The sequence below is a fragment of the Dermochelys coriacea genome, chromosome 6 (assembly GCF_009764565.3).
Source record: "Dermochelys coriacea isolate rDerCor1 chromosome 6, rDerCor1.pri.v4, whole genome shotgun sequence".
Classification (NCBI taxonomy): Eukaryota; Metazoa; Chordata; order Testudines; family Dermochelyidae; genus Dermochelys; species Dermochelys coriacea.
This window is the reverse complement of record NC_050073.1, coordinates 14,796,950-14,812,936: the sequence shown is the minus strand read 5'-3', so window position 1 is coordinate 14,812,936 and position 15,987 is coordinate 14,796,950. Positions and strand designations below refer to the sequence as shown.

General features: G+C 45.9%; 1 protein-coding gene and 1 long non-coding RNA gene across 2 annotated transcripts in view; one reads left to right on the top strand and one right to left on the bottom strand.

The window, feature by feature from the left end:
• LOC119857693 (sodium/hydrogen exchanger 10-like) overlaps positions 1–15,987 on the bottom strand; it is a 328,581-nt gene that overhangs the window by 175,588 nt on the left and 137,006 nt on the right.
• Positions 665–14,123, top strand: LOC122460871. The gene is made up of 3 exons (XR_006282459.1): positions 665–676; positions 5,189–5,192; positions 13,912–14,123. It is a non-coding gene; the product is annotated as an uncharacterized LOC122460871 (long non-coding RNA).

The window sequence follows — 15,987 nt, the reverse complement described above, 5'->3', positions numbered from 1 at the left end:
CTAAGATAACCTTGCTGGCACCTGACCAAAATGACCAATGAGGAGACAACATACTTTCAAATCTGGAGGGAGGGGACAAAGGGTTCGTCTGCATGTGTGATGCTTTTGCCGGGAACTGATCAGGAATGCAGCCTTACAACTGTTAGTTAGTAAGTAATTTAGCTAGAAATGCATTAGATTTCCTTTCGTTTAATGGCTGGTAAAATAAGTTGTGCTGGATGGAATAGATATTCCTGTTTTTGTAACTTAAGGTTTTGCCTAGAAGGATTCTCTATGTTTGGAATCTGATTACCCTGTAAGGTATTTACACCTGATTTTACAGAGGTGATTCTTTTATCTTTTCTTTAATTAAAATTCTTCTTTTAAGAACCTGATTGATTTCTCATCGTGCTTAAGATCCAAGGGTTTGGCTCTGTGTTCACCTGAACAAATTGGTGAGGATTCTTATCAAGCCTTCTCCAGGAAAGGTTGTGTAGGGCTTGGGGGATATTTTGGGGGAAGACGTCTCCAAGTGGGCTCTTTCCCTGGTCTTTGTGTAAGACACTTAGTGGTGGCAGCATACAGTTCAAGGACAAGGCAAAATTTGTACCGTGGGGAAGTTTTTATCCTAAGCTGGTAAGAATAAGCTTAGGGGGTCTTTCATGCACGTCCCCACATCTGTACCCTAGAGTTCAGAGTGGGGAAGGAACCTTGGGGGCAGAGCGGTGGGATCATTTTGAGATCATTTTGAACAAGAAGCACAGCAGGATTTTAAAAGGTTGTGTAAAAGAGGATTGCAGCTGTAGATTCTGTCTCTCTGCCTGGGGACAGAGCAGCAGGCATATCAAAAGGATTTTTCTGTAGGCTGAGAAGAACTATCAGAAAAAACCCCATAGGTATCAGGTTACAGCACAGCCAAATTTTACAAGCCAGATTTTTTTGTTGTTGTTGTTTTCTTTCTAACTCTCGGGAGCAAAGTTAGTTAAAAACAGAGAGGCTAGGATGACAGAAAGCAAAATACAACACAAACTGTAGTTAACCAAACTGGAAGCAAAAGAGAAAGAAAAGGAACACCAGAGAGCTATGGAGGCAGCGAAAGAGGCAGAAAAAGCCCAGTAGGCTGCCCACAGGAGAGCTATGGAGGCAAGGGGAAAAAAATGCAGAAGAGGGAAAAAGAGAGGAAGCATGCACTGGAGATAGAGAAGGCAAAGGCTCAGCAGAATATACCAGATAACCCTAACAATCCTTACCAAACAATCCACAAATGGGAGCGACTATGTCCACAGTATGATGAATCCAGTGATATTGCTGAATATTTTCTCACCTTTGAGAGACTGTGCACTCTCCATAAAATTCCTGAAGCTCACCAGATGACCACATTGGTCACAAAATTGACTGGAAGAGCTCTGGACATATTCAATACAATGCCTATTGATGAGGCTTCTGACTATGATAAATTCAAGGATTTGGTTTTAAAGCAATTTCAAGTTACACCTGAAACTTACCGAGTAAAATTTAGAGCCCTTAAGAGAGGACCTGGACTAAGTAATGTGGCTTATGGAAACCAGATGACAGATCTGTTTGATAAATGGCTCAACGGACAGGATGTAACTAGCTTTGGAGGAATGCGGAATTTGATGATACAGGAGCAATTCCTAAATATGTTCAAGGATGATATAAAACAGTGTTTATGGGATAAGAAAATGGACTCAGAAGGAAGTCTTGCTTCTTATGCTGATCAGTACAAGCAGTACCAGACCGCCAGAGAGGCGGGGCAAACCAGAACAAAATGGATGGAGGGAGCAGAGAGGAACAACCCTGGTCGCAGTTGGAGCGGATACCAGAAGGGACAAGCTGAGACCACACCCTACTACCAGGGGCAGGCCAAGGTCCCAACTACATCCCAAGGAACACTCCAGACACCTTATCATCCCGCCACACTGTTCTCCAGCAACCCACATTGCCCCAGTGACCCGTCAGCTGGACGATGTTTTAAATATAACGAGCTGGGGCATGTAAAGGCCAACTGCCCCAAGAATCCCAAAAGATTACAGTTCATTGCACCAGAATCACACCAGAGGTCCTCAGGTCCAGATACCTCCCAGATACCCTCAGAGTGAAGGGAAATTGTGAGTGTGGGCAGGAAGAAGGTCATTGCGTGGAGGACACCGGAGCACAAGTATTGGCTATCCATGCTTCCTTAGACCCCAATTTAATCGACCCAGAGATCCAAGTGATGATTCAACCCTTCAAGTCAAATTCTTTTGACTTGCCTAAGGCCAAGTTGCCGGTCCAAAACAAGGGCTGGTCAGGAACATGGACTTTTGCAGTCTGTGATGATTATTCCATCCCCTGGGGGGGGGAAGACTTGACCAATCCTGTGAAGCTAGCCAAGAGGGTGGGAATGGTCACCCGCAGCCAGGCTAAACAAGCTGTCACACCTAGCTCTGTTCTGGAAACTTCTACCAGGACCCGGTCAGAGGTGATGGAACTGGATCCCATGCCAATGTCTGCAACAGCAGTAGTGGATCCAATCCCAGAGACCCAGACAGAGCCAGTCCCAGAACCAGTGCCAGCACTGAATCCAGTACTTGCAACCTCAACACCAGAGGGCCCCACTGAACCTGCACTGGCAGCAGCAGATAACCCTACACAAGAGGCTCAGCCGGAGCCTGAACCCCAACATAGTGCACCAGCGGAAAGCGGTTCACAGTCAACGGAAAAAGCCCCATTCCCTACATTGCTTCCAGAGGGACCAAGCCCACATCCACAATCCAATGAGGAACTGATGTCTCCAGCCTCAAGAGAACAGTTCCAGACCAAACAGGAAGTAGATGAAAGCCTCCAAAGAGCTTGGATGGCGGCACGGAGCAACCCATTGACTCTCAGCTCTTCTAACTGATCCAGGTTTGTTGTAGAAAGAGGACTTTTATACAAGGAAACTCTTTCTGGTGGACACCGGGAAGACTGGCATCCTCCCAGACAGTTGGTAGTTCCAACTAAGTACTGGGTAAAGCTATTAAGCTTAGCCCACGATCATCCTAGTGGCCATGCTAGGGTGAACAGAACCAAAGACAATCTGGGAAAGTCGTTCCACTGGGAGGGAATGGGCAAGGATGTTTCTATCTATGTATGGTTTGTGAGTGTGCCAAAGAGTGGGAAAACCTCAAGACCAGGTCAAAGCCCCGCTCCAGCCACTCCCCATCATTGAGGTTCCATTTCAGCGAGTAGCTGTGGATATTCTGAATCCTTTTCCGAAAAAGACACCCAGAGGAAAACAGTACATACTGACTTTCGTGGATTTTGCCACCAGATGGCCAGAAGCAGTAGCTCTAAGCAACACCAGGGCTAAAAATGTGTGCCAGGCACCAGCAGACATTTTTGCCAGAGTAGGTTGGCCCTCCGACATCCTCAGAGATGCAGGAACTAATTTCCTGGCAGGAACTATGGAAAGCCTTTGGGAAGTTCATGGGGTGAATCACTTGGTTGCCACCCCTTACCATCATCAAACCAATGGCCTGGTAGAGAAGTTTAATGGAACTTTGGGGGCCGTGATACGTAAATTCGTAAATGTGCATTCCAATAATTGGTACCTAGTGTTGCAGCAGATGCTCTTGGCCTACAAAGCTGTACCTCATACCACTTTAGGATTTTCACCATTTGAACTTGTATATTGCCATGAGGTTAAGGGGCCATTACAGTTTGTGAAGCAGCAATGGGAGGGGTTTACACCTTCTCCAGGAGCTAACGTTCTGGACTTTGTAACCAACCTAGAAAACACCCTCCAAACCTCTTTAGCTCTTGCTAAAGAATACCTAAAGGATGCCCCAAAAGAGCAAAAAGCCTGGTATGATAAATATGCCAGAGAGCATTCCTTTAAAGTAGGGGACCAGGTCATGGTCTTAAAGGTGCTCCAGGCTCATAAAATGGAAGCGTTGTGGGAAGGGCCATTCACGGTCCAAGAGTCCCTGGGAGCTGTTAATTATCTCATAGCATTCCCCACCTCAAACTGAAAGCCTAAGGTATACCATATTAATTCTTTAAAGCCCTTTTATTCCAGAGAATTAAAGGTTTTTCAGTTTACAGCCCAGGGAGGAGATGATGCTGTGTGGCCTGAAGGTGTCTACTACGAAGGGAAAAGTGCTGGTGGCGTGGAAGAGGTGAACTGCTCCATGACCCTTGGGTGTATGCAGCGACAGCAGATCAAGGAGCTGTGCACTAGCTACACGCAGACGTTCTCAGCCACCCCAGGACTGACTGAACGGGCATACCACTCCATTGACACAGGTAATGCTCACCCAATTAGAGCCCAACCTTACTGGGTGTCTCCTCAAGCTAAAACTGCTATAGAACGGGAGATCCAGGATATGTTACAGATGGGTGTAATCCATCCCTCTGGCAGTGCATTGGCATCTCCAGTGGTTCTAGTTCCCAAACCAGATGGGGAGATACATTTTTGCATGGACTACCGTAAGCTAAATGCTGTAACTCACCCAGACAACTATCCAATGCCACGCACAGATGAACTATGGGAGAAACTGGGATGGGCCCAGTTCATCTCTACCTTGGACTTAACAAAGGAGTACTGGCAGGTACCGCTAGATGAATCCGCCAAGGAAAGGTCAGCCTTCACCACACGTAGGGCTATATGAATTTAATATGCTCCCTTTCGGACTACAGAATGCACCCGCCACCTTCCAAAAACTTGTAGATGGTCACCTAGCGGGATTGGGAGAATATGCAGTCGCCTACCTTGACGATGCGGCCATATTTTCAGATTCCTCGGCAGAACACCTGGAACATCTACAAAAAAAGTCTTTGAGCGCATAAGGGAGGCAGGACTAACTATTAAGGCTAAGAAGTTTCAAATGGGCCTAAACAGAGTGACTTATCTTGGACACCAGGTGGGTCAAGGAACTATCAACTATCAAAGTGGATGCTATCCAAAAGTGGCCTGTCCCAAAGTCAAAGAAACAGGTTCAATCCTTCTTAGGCTTGGCCGGTTATTACAGGCGATTTGTACTGCAATACAGCCAAATTGTCGCCCTTCTGACAGACCTAACCAAAAAGAAACAGCCAAATGCAGCTCAGTGGACTGAAGAGTGTCAGAAGGGCCTTTAACCATCTTAAAGCGACACTCATGTCTGACCCTGTGCTAAGGGCCCCAGACTTTGACAAACCGTTCCTAGTAACCACAGATGCGTCAGAGCGTGGTGTGGGAGCAGTCTTAATGCAGGAAGGACCTAACCAAGAGTTCCATCCTATCGTGTTTCTCAGCAAGAAGCTGTCTGAGAGGGAAAGCCACTGGTCAATCAGTGAAAAGGAATGTTACGCCACTGTCTAAGCTCTGGAAAAGCTACGCCCATACGTTTGGGGACAGTGTTTCTACCTGCAAACCGAGCATGCTGTGCTACAGTGGCTTCATACTGCCAAGGGAAATAACAAAAAACTTATTCGGTTTTAGCTTTCCAGGATTTTAATTTTGACATACAACACATTTCAGGAGCTTCTAACAAAGTGGCTGATGCACTTTCCCATGAATCAACTGGTTAAAGTTGATGCAAAGTGGCTGATGCACTCTCCCAGAATCAACTGGTTGAAATCGTCCTTGAGATGTGGAAAATAGTTAGTCTTTATACAGTTGGTGGTATATTTAGAGCTGCATGTGTCTTATTAACTCTGTTTTCTCCTAGAGCTCCAGGAAGAAATCACAGCCAGTGTTTCACCCTAACTGTGATTTGGGGGCGTGGGTATCATAAATATAAAGGGAAGGGTAACCACCTTTCTGTATACAGTGCTATAAAATCCCTCCTGGCCAGAGGCAAAACCCTTTCACCTGCAAAGGGTTAAGAAGCTAAGATAACCTTGCTGGCACCTGACCAAAATGACCAATGAGGAGACAACATACTTTCAAAACTGGAGGTGGGGGGCAAAGGGTTCATCTGCCTGTGTGATGCTTTATCCGGGAACAGATCAGGAATGCAGCCTTACAACTGTTAGTTAGTAAGTAATTTAGCTAGAAATGCATTAGATTTCCTTTTGTTTAATGGCTGGTAAAATAAGTTGTGCTGGATGGAATGGATATTCCTGTTTTTGTAACTTAAGGTTTTGCCTAGAAGGATTCTCTATGTTTGGAATCTGATTACCCTGTAAGGTATTTACACCTGATTTTACAGAGGTGATTCTTTTATCTTTTCTTTAATTAAAATTCTTCTTTTAAGAACCTGATTGATTTCTCATTGTGCTTATGATACAAGGGTTTGGCTCTGTGTTCACCTGTACAAATTGGTGAGGATTCTTAACAAGCCTTCCCCAGGAAAAGGGGTGTAGGACTTGGGGGGATATTTTGGGGGAAGACGTCTCCAAGTGGGCTCTTTCCCTGGTCTTTGTGTAAGACGCTTGGTGGTGGCAGCATACAGTTCAAGGACAAGGCAAAGTCTGTACCGTGGGCAAGTTTTTAACCTAAGCTGGTAAGAATAAGCTTAGGGGGTCTTTCATGCACGTCCCCACATCTGTACCCTAGAGTTCAGAGTGGGGAAGGAACCGTGACACCCCACAAAATACAAAGCATGTACAAGAAACAAGATAAGGATAACAAATTTGAACTAACTAAACTAAAATAGGGTAAGAATAATACTGGATTAGCAAAACTAAGATTCCATCTCAGGCTACCGGCAGTTACGAAGGCACTGGAGCAATGGCAGGTCCACCCTTTCCCCAATGGGCCCTCATATTGGAGCACAAGGATCTGTAGGGTGCAGATGCAGAGCAGTGGACACTGCTACTGAAAATCTCCAATTGAAGGAGCACAGGCACGCATGCACATCTGAAGTGGAACACTCATAGGGATAAACTAGCTGATGTAGTCATCCAGACTGTTTCAGGACTAGTGTTTTGAGCTTGCTCTCCCACAGCACTCCACTTAGGTGTGATGGACCCTGCACTTACATCATGTTCAATCCCCATTACCTGCGCAGTCAATACAGGTCCAGGTGTGGGACACTCAGCCCTCCAGATAAGTCTTATGAAAGTCTATTCCTTCTGATGCTACTGAAGGTCCCAGAAGGGAAATAACACCTAATTGAAGCTGGTGGCAGGCCTCCTTTCCTTCAAGGGGGCTCTGGCCAGTTGTAGTCCAGTTCAATGCACTCAGATGAGTCACCCGTATGTGCTTTAAAATAACTGTTTGGGGCCTGGCCCACTTTCCTTTTAAGGGCTCAGATGGGCAAGGTCATGTGAGCTGTCCAGTTCCCACCTGAAGGCAAGTGATGAGGAATTTGATGGTCAGAGGCTATTATAAACAGCAGTGTTTTTACTAAAAGTAGGTGAGCTAAAGGTAGGTATTGGTCACCTTTAAAATAACCAGGTAGCACAGGGCAGGTGTGGCTTGTTAACCCAGGACGGCAGCCCAGCTAGGAGAAGGATCTCAAACCCCATCCATGGGTTAAATGACTTTCTGAAAATCAATGAAAACCAAGTCGTGCTGTCAGGCTTGGGTTCCAGTACAACGGGGCTCCTTCATTCATTATGAGACTCCTTTGCCACACCCCAGGTACAATGTGGTTTGCAGTTTCCACCAAGCCACCTCCCATATCTTCTGGGGAAGTGGCCAAGGCATCTCTCAGACTCATTGTCAGAGCGGTGTTTCAATGTAGTGATAGGCCAAATGTGTCTGCCCTGCTAGGGACAAAAGGTGGGGCAGAGGGAGGAATTGGTCCGAGTGCCGGGGCTCTGAGACTACAAAATTTTTCAACATTTGTTACAAGGCTTATTAAACCTTAGGCCTGTGGTTTTCAAAACACATACCCCTCGAGGTACCTGAGCTCTCATCAGGGGGTGAAGGAGAAAAATCTTTTAATGGCAGACAGGCCAAGATTGGGAGGGGAGTGGAAAGACGTAAGCCTGCGCAGACTCCCCTTTGCAGGCTCTGTTAGGCAGGGCAAGTGAATGCAGGGATGGTCTTATGTGTGTGAGCGATCGCCCAAGGTGCTGTGGTCGGGGGGGCACTGTGGTCAAGAGGTAAGGAGTGAGGCGAGCCTGGAGCACAAGGCCATGAAAGGGAAGTTGGGGCAATGGGATGGGGAGGCAGTGCTTGAATTGTGCACTGGGATGCACAGAGAGCAGCAGCTGCTGGTCATGAGCCCAGAGGTGCCAGGAGCACGGCTCTTAAATCAGCACTACTTCAAGCAGCAGCACAGAAGTAAGGGTGGCCAAACACATACTATGGCACCCTTACTTCTATGCTGCTGCTGGTGGCAGCACTGCCTTCAGAGCTGGGTGCCTGACCAGCAGACACTGCTCTCCATTCTGCCTTCAGACTGGCGGGTGCTAGCCAGAGCATGGCAGCTGCTGATTGGGAGTCCAGAGGTGCCGACACAGATCCTGTTTATTCAATCATGCTGTCAAGGTTCCTTCCCCACTCTGAACTCTAGGGTACAGATGTGGGGACCTGCATGAAAACCTCCTAAGCTTACTTTTACCAGCTTAAGTTAAAACTTCCCCAAGGTACAAACTATTTTATCTTTTGCCCTTGGACTTTTGCTGCCACCACTAAATGTCTAACAGAGATATAATTGGGAAAGAGCCCGTTTTGGAAATGTCTTTCCCCCCAAAATCCTCCCAAATCTTACACCACCTTTCCTGGGGAAGGTTTGATAAAAATCCTCACCAATTTGCATAGGTGAACACAGACCCAAACCCTTGGATCTTAAGAACATTAAAAAAGCATTCAGATACTTAAAAAGTACTTTAATAGATGAAAAAGTAAAAAGAATCACCTCTGTAAAATCAGGATGGTAAATACCTTACAGGGTAATCAGATTCCAAACATAGAGAATCCCTCTAGGCAAAACCTTAAGTTACAAAAAGACTTACGTTACACAAAAACAGGAATCTACATTCCATTCAGCACAGCTTCTTTTCTCAGCCATTTAAAGGAATCAGAATCTAACACATATCTAGCTAGATTACTTACTAAGTTCTAAGACTCCATTCCTGTTCTGTCCCAGGCAAAAAGCATCACACAGACAGAGAGAGAGGCTTTGTTTCTCCCTCCTCCCAGCTTTTGAAAGTATCTTGTCTCCTCATTGGTCATTTTGGTCAGGTGCCAGCAAGGTTATCCTAGCTTCTTAACCCTTTGCAGGTGAAAGGGTTTTTCCTCTGGCAAGGAGGGATTTTAAAGGTGTTTACCTTTCCCTTTATATTTATGACACATGCAAACTGCCCTTTTAATAAAGACCAAAAGTGAAAATCCCAAGTAAATATAGGATCTACAAACAACATTAGTCAACATTTTCTTTTTTTCTGAAGCATCAAAAGCTCTAATAAGCTAACCTGTATTTCAGGAAATATAAAAGGTCAAATTTTCATTCAGATCTTTGAAAATGCATAGGGAAAAAAAACAGACATGCATCCACATTTAAAATATTTACTAACAAGTATTAGAGTGTTTTCATTGGTATATTATGACCCTATCTCAGATGGGGGTACCCCATAGATTACATTATTTGGAAAGTAGTATGCACCCTAAAAAGTTTGAAACCCACTGATCTAGGCTGTTCATATAAAGCTGGTATGCAAATATTCGAATGGTCTTGATCTGTAAGAGGCTAAATAGCTCTTCCATGAGTCTAGACAGGAAATAAGTTCCATAGTCAGCAGGGGTGAAAGTAACTTAAAGGACTTACCAGTACACCAGAGTCCTGAGCAGGGGGTGGGGCCTCAACCAGAAGGGGTGGGACCTTTAAATCCCCAGGCAAATCAAGATTTAAAAGGCCCAGGACTCCGGTTGCGGTAGCGGCAGCTGAGAGCCCTGGGCTCTTTAAATCACTACTGCTTGGGCCCTTTAAATCAGCACCCAAGCCCCAGAGCTCCGGGTCACCTCTGCAGCTGGTAGCACGGGTGGTGATTTAACTGGAGTAGCGGCAGTGGCCCAGGGCTCCAGCGGTGATTTAAAGGGCCCGGGGCTCCCAGCCACCGCTACCACAGTGGAGCCCAGGGCCCTTTAAATCCCCGATGGACCCCAGGGACTCCCGGCTGCTGCCGCTTCCCCTGGAGTTCTGGCAGAGAGGCTCAGGTGGCAATTTAAAGGGCCCAGGGTTCTGGCCACTTCCGGGAGCCCCAGGCCCTTTAAATCGCCAGCCTGGGGAAGCCTATACAGTTGGCGGTATACTGGCTCTTGCCGATATGCTGAACCGGACTGGACTGGCTTACTTTCACCTCTGCTTGTCAGTCAAAATTTCCCCACTAAGGTGAATATTTTCATAATTGAGAATGACCAAAAAAATACTGGTATCCTAAGGCACTTTTCTCCAATGACCCCAACTGGTTAATCCTGATTTGTTCAAAGGGGGTCTCGTTTAAAGTGAGACCAGAGGTGCTCTTACAACTCTCCTAGCTATGATCAGCTGACATTATGAGCACAAGACACAGTAATCACTGACATCTCTATACACCCCAGGCCAGAAAATGGAGGCATATATCTAATGTAGGGGTATTTTCTCTCCATGGTAGGACATGGTCTAGACATAGGACCTCCCAGTGGAATAATGGAGGTACAGGAGCTGTGTCCTTACTTCTGTCAGCCCATTCTTCTCAATATGATAAATTGAATCATCTCATATTCTGAAGCAGGGCCACTGCCTGGCTCTCTGCGGGTCTACAACCTCACTATTCACCACTGCAAGATGGTCGGATGCCTGACTCAGTGTCAGACTATCCTGTTGCTCTTTTATGAAATTGGTGTCCCATCAGCACATCAACTTCATGAGGGGGGAATATTTCTGGCTCTTTGCCTGTTTGGGCTCACGAGGGAGACTCTGGGTGACTGGAGCACCCTTCAGCAGGATCCTCTTCTTCCTCTAGGCCTACCAGACTTATGGGCTCCAGGACAGATTTCGGTGAAAGCACTGGGGGCATCTCATCAGACGATTGTCCCACTCCTTCAGTACCTCTGTGAAGTGTTCCTAGCCATGGCCCAAGATAACTGGGTAGGCTAGAGTTGGGGCCAAATCCACTACAAGTTCTCCCATATGTAAAGTCTACTGCCGTAGGCTTTCACATTATCATAAAACACAATGTAAAAAAAAAAAAGATTCCCCAAACTCAACAAACTACTCTTGGATTATGGTCTGACTACAGTCTAAATCTATTAGTCTTCTGTCCCATTTATCTTGACATGAACCATCAGCTTGGCTGGATCCAACATACATGCTCAAGATTCTGGGGTCCAAATCTGACCATAAATTGCACTCTAGAAAGGCAACGTGGGTGAGGTAATCTTTTATTGGACTAACTTCTGTTGGTGAGAGATAGAAGCTTTTGATCTTACAAAGCTCTTCTTCAGGTCTGTGTAATCTTGAAAACTTGTCTCTCTCACCTACAGAAATTGGTCCAATAAAAATATCACTTCACCCACTTTGTCTCTCTAATATCTTGGGACCAATATGGCTATAACAACACTACATACTCTAGAAAGGGGCAGTGCTGGCAGAGGTGACCAGAGCGTACACCTAAAATACACAATAGCAGGGAAACTGGTGAGATGGGGTTCATGGGTTCAGTTGCTGGGGCCCTGACTGTTCCTGAAGGTTGTAGAAACACCAGCATCTGCTGCACCAGTCTTTGCTGTGGTCTTGTTGCTGGGAAACCAACTTGCAGATCAGCTGTTGCTGCTAGGGGCTGCCTTTTACTATTGTGGGCCACCATCTGTTGTTCTTGCAGTGTGACCTGCTTTTGTTTCTCCACCATCCATTTTAGTAGCTGCTCCAGATTTATCCATTTTCTAGACTCCACCAGATCTCACCAAAGGGTGAGGAACCTTGGGCTTTTTTGTGTGCGTCATACTCTTCCACGGGGTTGGAAAGTCACCCAGATTCTCTACCACATTCTCATGGACTTGGTCTCCCATAGGACACCCTTGGGATTTGATAGGGTCCTGCACTCATCTAGTCCTCATCACCTGGGCAGTCATTAGCACAGATCCAGGTGTGGGAGAGACTGCCCTCCTACTATGTCCTGTAGAATCTAGTCTTTCTTGGACTACTGAAGGTCCCAAAAGGGAGGAGGAACCTAAGTAACAGAAAGCAGTGACAGGCCACCATTCCTTCAAGGAGGCCCTGGCCAGTTGTAGTCCAGTTCAGTGGCCTCAGATAATTCATTTATAAGAGTTTTAAAGGCCTTTCTTCTAGGGCTGATATGCTTTGCAGGTCTGGTGAGGTGGGGCTGCTTTGCCCATAGCAGTTCATTAACATTTGCTTGGCTGCTGCTCGGTTTGTACATCCTGGCACAGCTAGTAGGTAGTCCAATGTTGCTGAAATGAGTGTTATCAAGGGAGGCAGCTGGTGCTGAGATGCCCAAATACAAAATCTCTTTCACTTAGTTTTAGAAGTCAGTCTAAGTGAGACTTTGGAACAGGATGGTCTGAACTTCAGCTGAACAGCTTATTTCAGTGGGTATCAGCCAGCCAGCATCCAAGCTGTCAGATGTAATGATGCTGAGTCTAGGTCTGAATCTGAAAACATCTGCCCTCATTGCAATAGAACTTGTGGTTCAAGGATTGGCCTTATTAGTCACCTGAGGATCCATAATTCTCATGGAAGATGATCATACTCAGTAATGAGTGCTCGCCCATCATCATCATCATCAGGTCAATGGTATGATTGTTTCAGAACAACACTCACTAAGGCTTTTCCCCCAAAAGGTTTGCCCAGAACAGAAAGTGTCCTCAGGCTTTCTGTACCTTTGTATAAAAGCTTGATGTGTGTATCTACACATTTGTTGGCCATTCATGCCAGAGGGAACATCATTTGCTACCATATAACCTGTGTGATAGATATTGCAATCCTATGCAATATCTTTGGGGACCATATCGTATTAAGTTTATGTATCACTGTAGGCTAGGGATTGTATGCAGCTCCAGGGACAGCTTCTTCCAGTTATTACAGCTTCTTTGGAAACCAGAAACAGTGGGGAGTGCTTAAAGTCAATTATTTCAGTTGTAAACTGGGCTTGCATATACTGGTTCAAACTGGATTTTTCAGAGACAAACAAAGAAAGGGCTTTTCAATAAAAAGGCTGCATTTAAACTGACTCAAGCATTTTTTTCTGGTTGATCAAATAGACAGGGCCTTCTATGCAAGGGGATGGCCTCAAATCTTGTGGAAGGGTTGGAAAGATTTTGGCCTACTAGGGACTCAGAAGACTGATGGGTGACTCCTGGTATGTTTAGTGTGTGTTTAAAGCTTTTAACTTAAGAATAAATGTGATTGGTTAGAAAGACCTCTATGGTAACTTGTAACTGCTGTCAATATACTGTTCATAGCCCTCAGTGTTACCTATCAGCTCGGTGTTCTTGGGGAACCAAGGCGCAGTTCCCAGCCTGTCTGACTCACAAAAGACCTTCTCCCCACCCCCCAGCCTCTGCTTGAACCAAAGCCATTTGGAAGAAAGACTTACAAAAAGCAATGAAAAGGCAGTGGAAGACACACCTAAACCCCTCTGGACAAGGGTGACAGGATTAAAGAAACCCCCACAGCCTCATTTGCATCAAGGATGGGACAGGGAGACATCTCCATTAGCATACAGAATGGAGAACAAGATTCCAAAGCAAGAACCGCAACAAACTCTGGGTGCTCTCTGCTCCAGATGTTAATAAACCCACATCTACACACACCCAGCTCAGTAGTTATCAGACCAATTCTAGTAATAAATCCTTTATTGGTATTCAAAATACTGAAGCTGCCTAATTGCATTGTGAGCTCCCTCAAAGGAATACGGCCCATAGCCAGGAATGAGCTGTTCTTATTGACTAGCCTGAACAAAACAACTTTGGTATATTCCCTTGAGCAATCAGTTTACCCATAAACAAAGCTAGTGTTCTCCCTTGAATCATTGTTCTTTCCCTACAAAAACCCCTACCTACACTCAAGTAAGTGCTCTGATGCCAGGATCCAAAATCTGCATCAGTTCCATTAGGAATTCATCTTCTCCTGACAGATTGTACTGGGGGCTCTGCCTGTCTCCAGCACTCCAGACCCTCAGCTACCACCACCACGTGGGACCCCAATTGATTCAAGCTTCACTGAGTGGTGAGAACCCAGCTCTCTCTCTCTCTCTCTAAATATAGCCTTCTGACCCTGACTTGTGTGATCAGTTATAGTTTTCTAAACCTGACTTTTATAATCAAATTTAAGTTAGATTTAATATTATAAGTGTTTTGTTTGTTTGGTTCCCCTTGTATGGTTATTGCCTGGCAGTGAATAACTGGTTAAGCTGGTTGTTTCACTCTCTCTCTCTTCCCCCACCCCCCCACCCGTGGGTGTTTTCTGGCTTCCCCATTCGCTCTGCAGCAATGCTTCTCACACATAAGCGAAAGATCCCTGCAGCGCCCAAAAATCCTGTGGGGTTTGTTCATCAAGTGGGTTACTACCAGAATTGTAATGTGAAAGTGGGGATAGGGACGTGCTGAACCTGGGGCATATGAGGGTGGCAGCATGGAAGTACTCCTTGACCCAGCCTGCTCATGGTGTGCCCATGCCATACGAGGGTGACAGCTTGGAGGTGCTGCTCAACCCAGCCTACTGAGTCTAGGGACATATAAGGGGTCAGTTTGGGAGTGCTAAATAACCCGGTCCTCTCAGACATGCTCTATTAGTGTGTGTGTTCGTCTGATTCTGGGACTGGAAGAACCCAGCCCTCGGGACCCTAGATTCCAGGGCCAACTCTAGCATTTTTGCTGCCCCAAGCGGCAAACAAAACAAAACAAAACCGCCGAACACGGAGGCAGAATGATGGTGCGGCCGCCAAATTGCCGCCGGCGACTGAAGAAGAGATGTGTCCCCGCCGCCAAATTTCTGCCGAGCGCAAAACACGCTGTGACGGAGCGGCCGCCGAATTTCCGCCATCGCCAAGGGCGGATTTCCATCCCAGAGCCCGATGTCCTACTGCACCTTTACATTTGCTGCCCCAGGCACCTGCTTGGTTCACTGCTAGATATTGGTCCTGCAGGATAGCTTCATTGGGAGGGAAGAAGGGATAAGTAGGGCTCTGTATGAGAAGAAAAATGACACAAGCAGTACATTGATAGAATTACAGAACCCCCCCTCCCCAAGAAGAGTAACCCTAATAAATGAGCAATACCACAAAGTAAGGGGTAAATCTGGTAACATGCGAGAGAAAGCAAAGCCCAGGTGCTGGCCTTTAGGCAGACTGGTTTGCTGGGGATATCATAGTGTAATGTAAGGATCAGAGGAGCCTTAAAACTCCTGGTCAGAAGGGAGTGGGACAATGAGCCCTACCCTGGGATAGGTGATGCCTGGAGGCCTGAAACCTGACTGGTAACTCCTGCAGTGGACCATGGAGGAGGAAATACAGGTGCAATTTCACTGAAACTGTGAGAGTCTGCATGAAAGGCCACCTGAATTTGGTATTTGGCAAGGTCCATGCCTTATTGTCTTAAGCTCAGTGTGTTTCACCTGGGTAAGAGAATGAGCAAAGGCCTAACTCTCCTTCCACACTGCATCTGACTTGAAAATCATTTTTCCTTTATTTATCTATGAAGATCAGAGTTCAGGTTTCTCTGATCTCTAGAAACAGTTACTCACATTGCTAATACTTAAGGCAGGAAAGCTGAAAATACTACTTTATTTTAGGTGTTAGTAATGCCAATAAGTGTTATGCAGAAAATCAGATCTTTCAGCGCATGTCTTAGAAGGTCAAAAGATTCTAAGTTTATCCTTAATTCAGTGATGTCCAACTTTTTCAGCTGGACAGCCAAACATATTTCAAAAAAATCAAGGGACCACAATCAATATGTTGAGGTGGATTCTCTATTCTACTCCACTCACACAACACAAAGGGAGCAGAAACTGTCAGTAAGTCCCCCATATATGCAAGAGTCCTCAGCGGATAGAGCCACTGAATTCAGATCCTATGCCTCCCTGCCTGCAGCTCCTGATGTAAGGGGCATGTGGAGGGGAGAGTGGCTGGTGTGTGCTGCACGCTTGACAA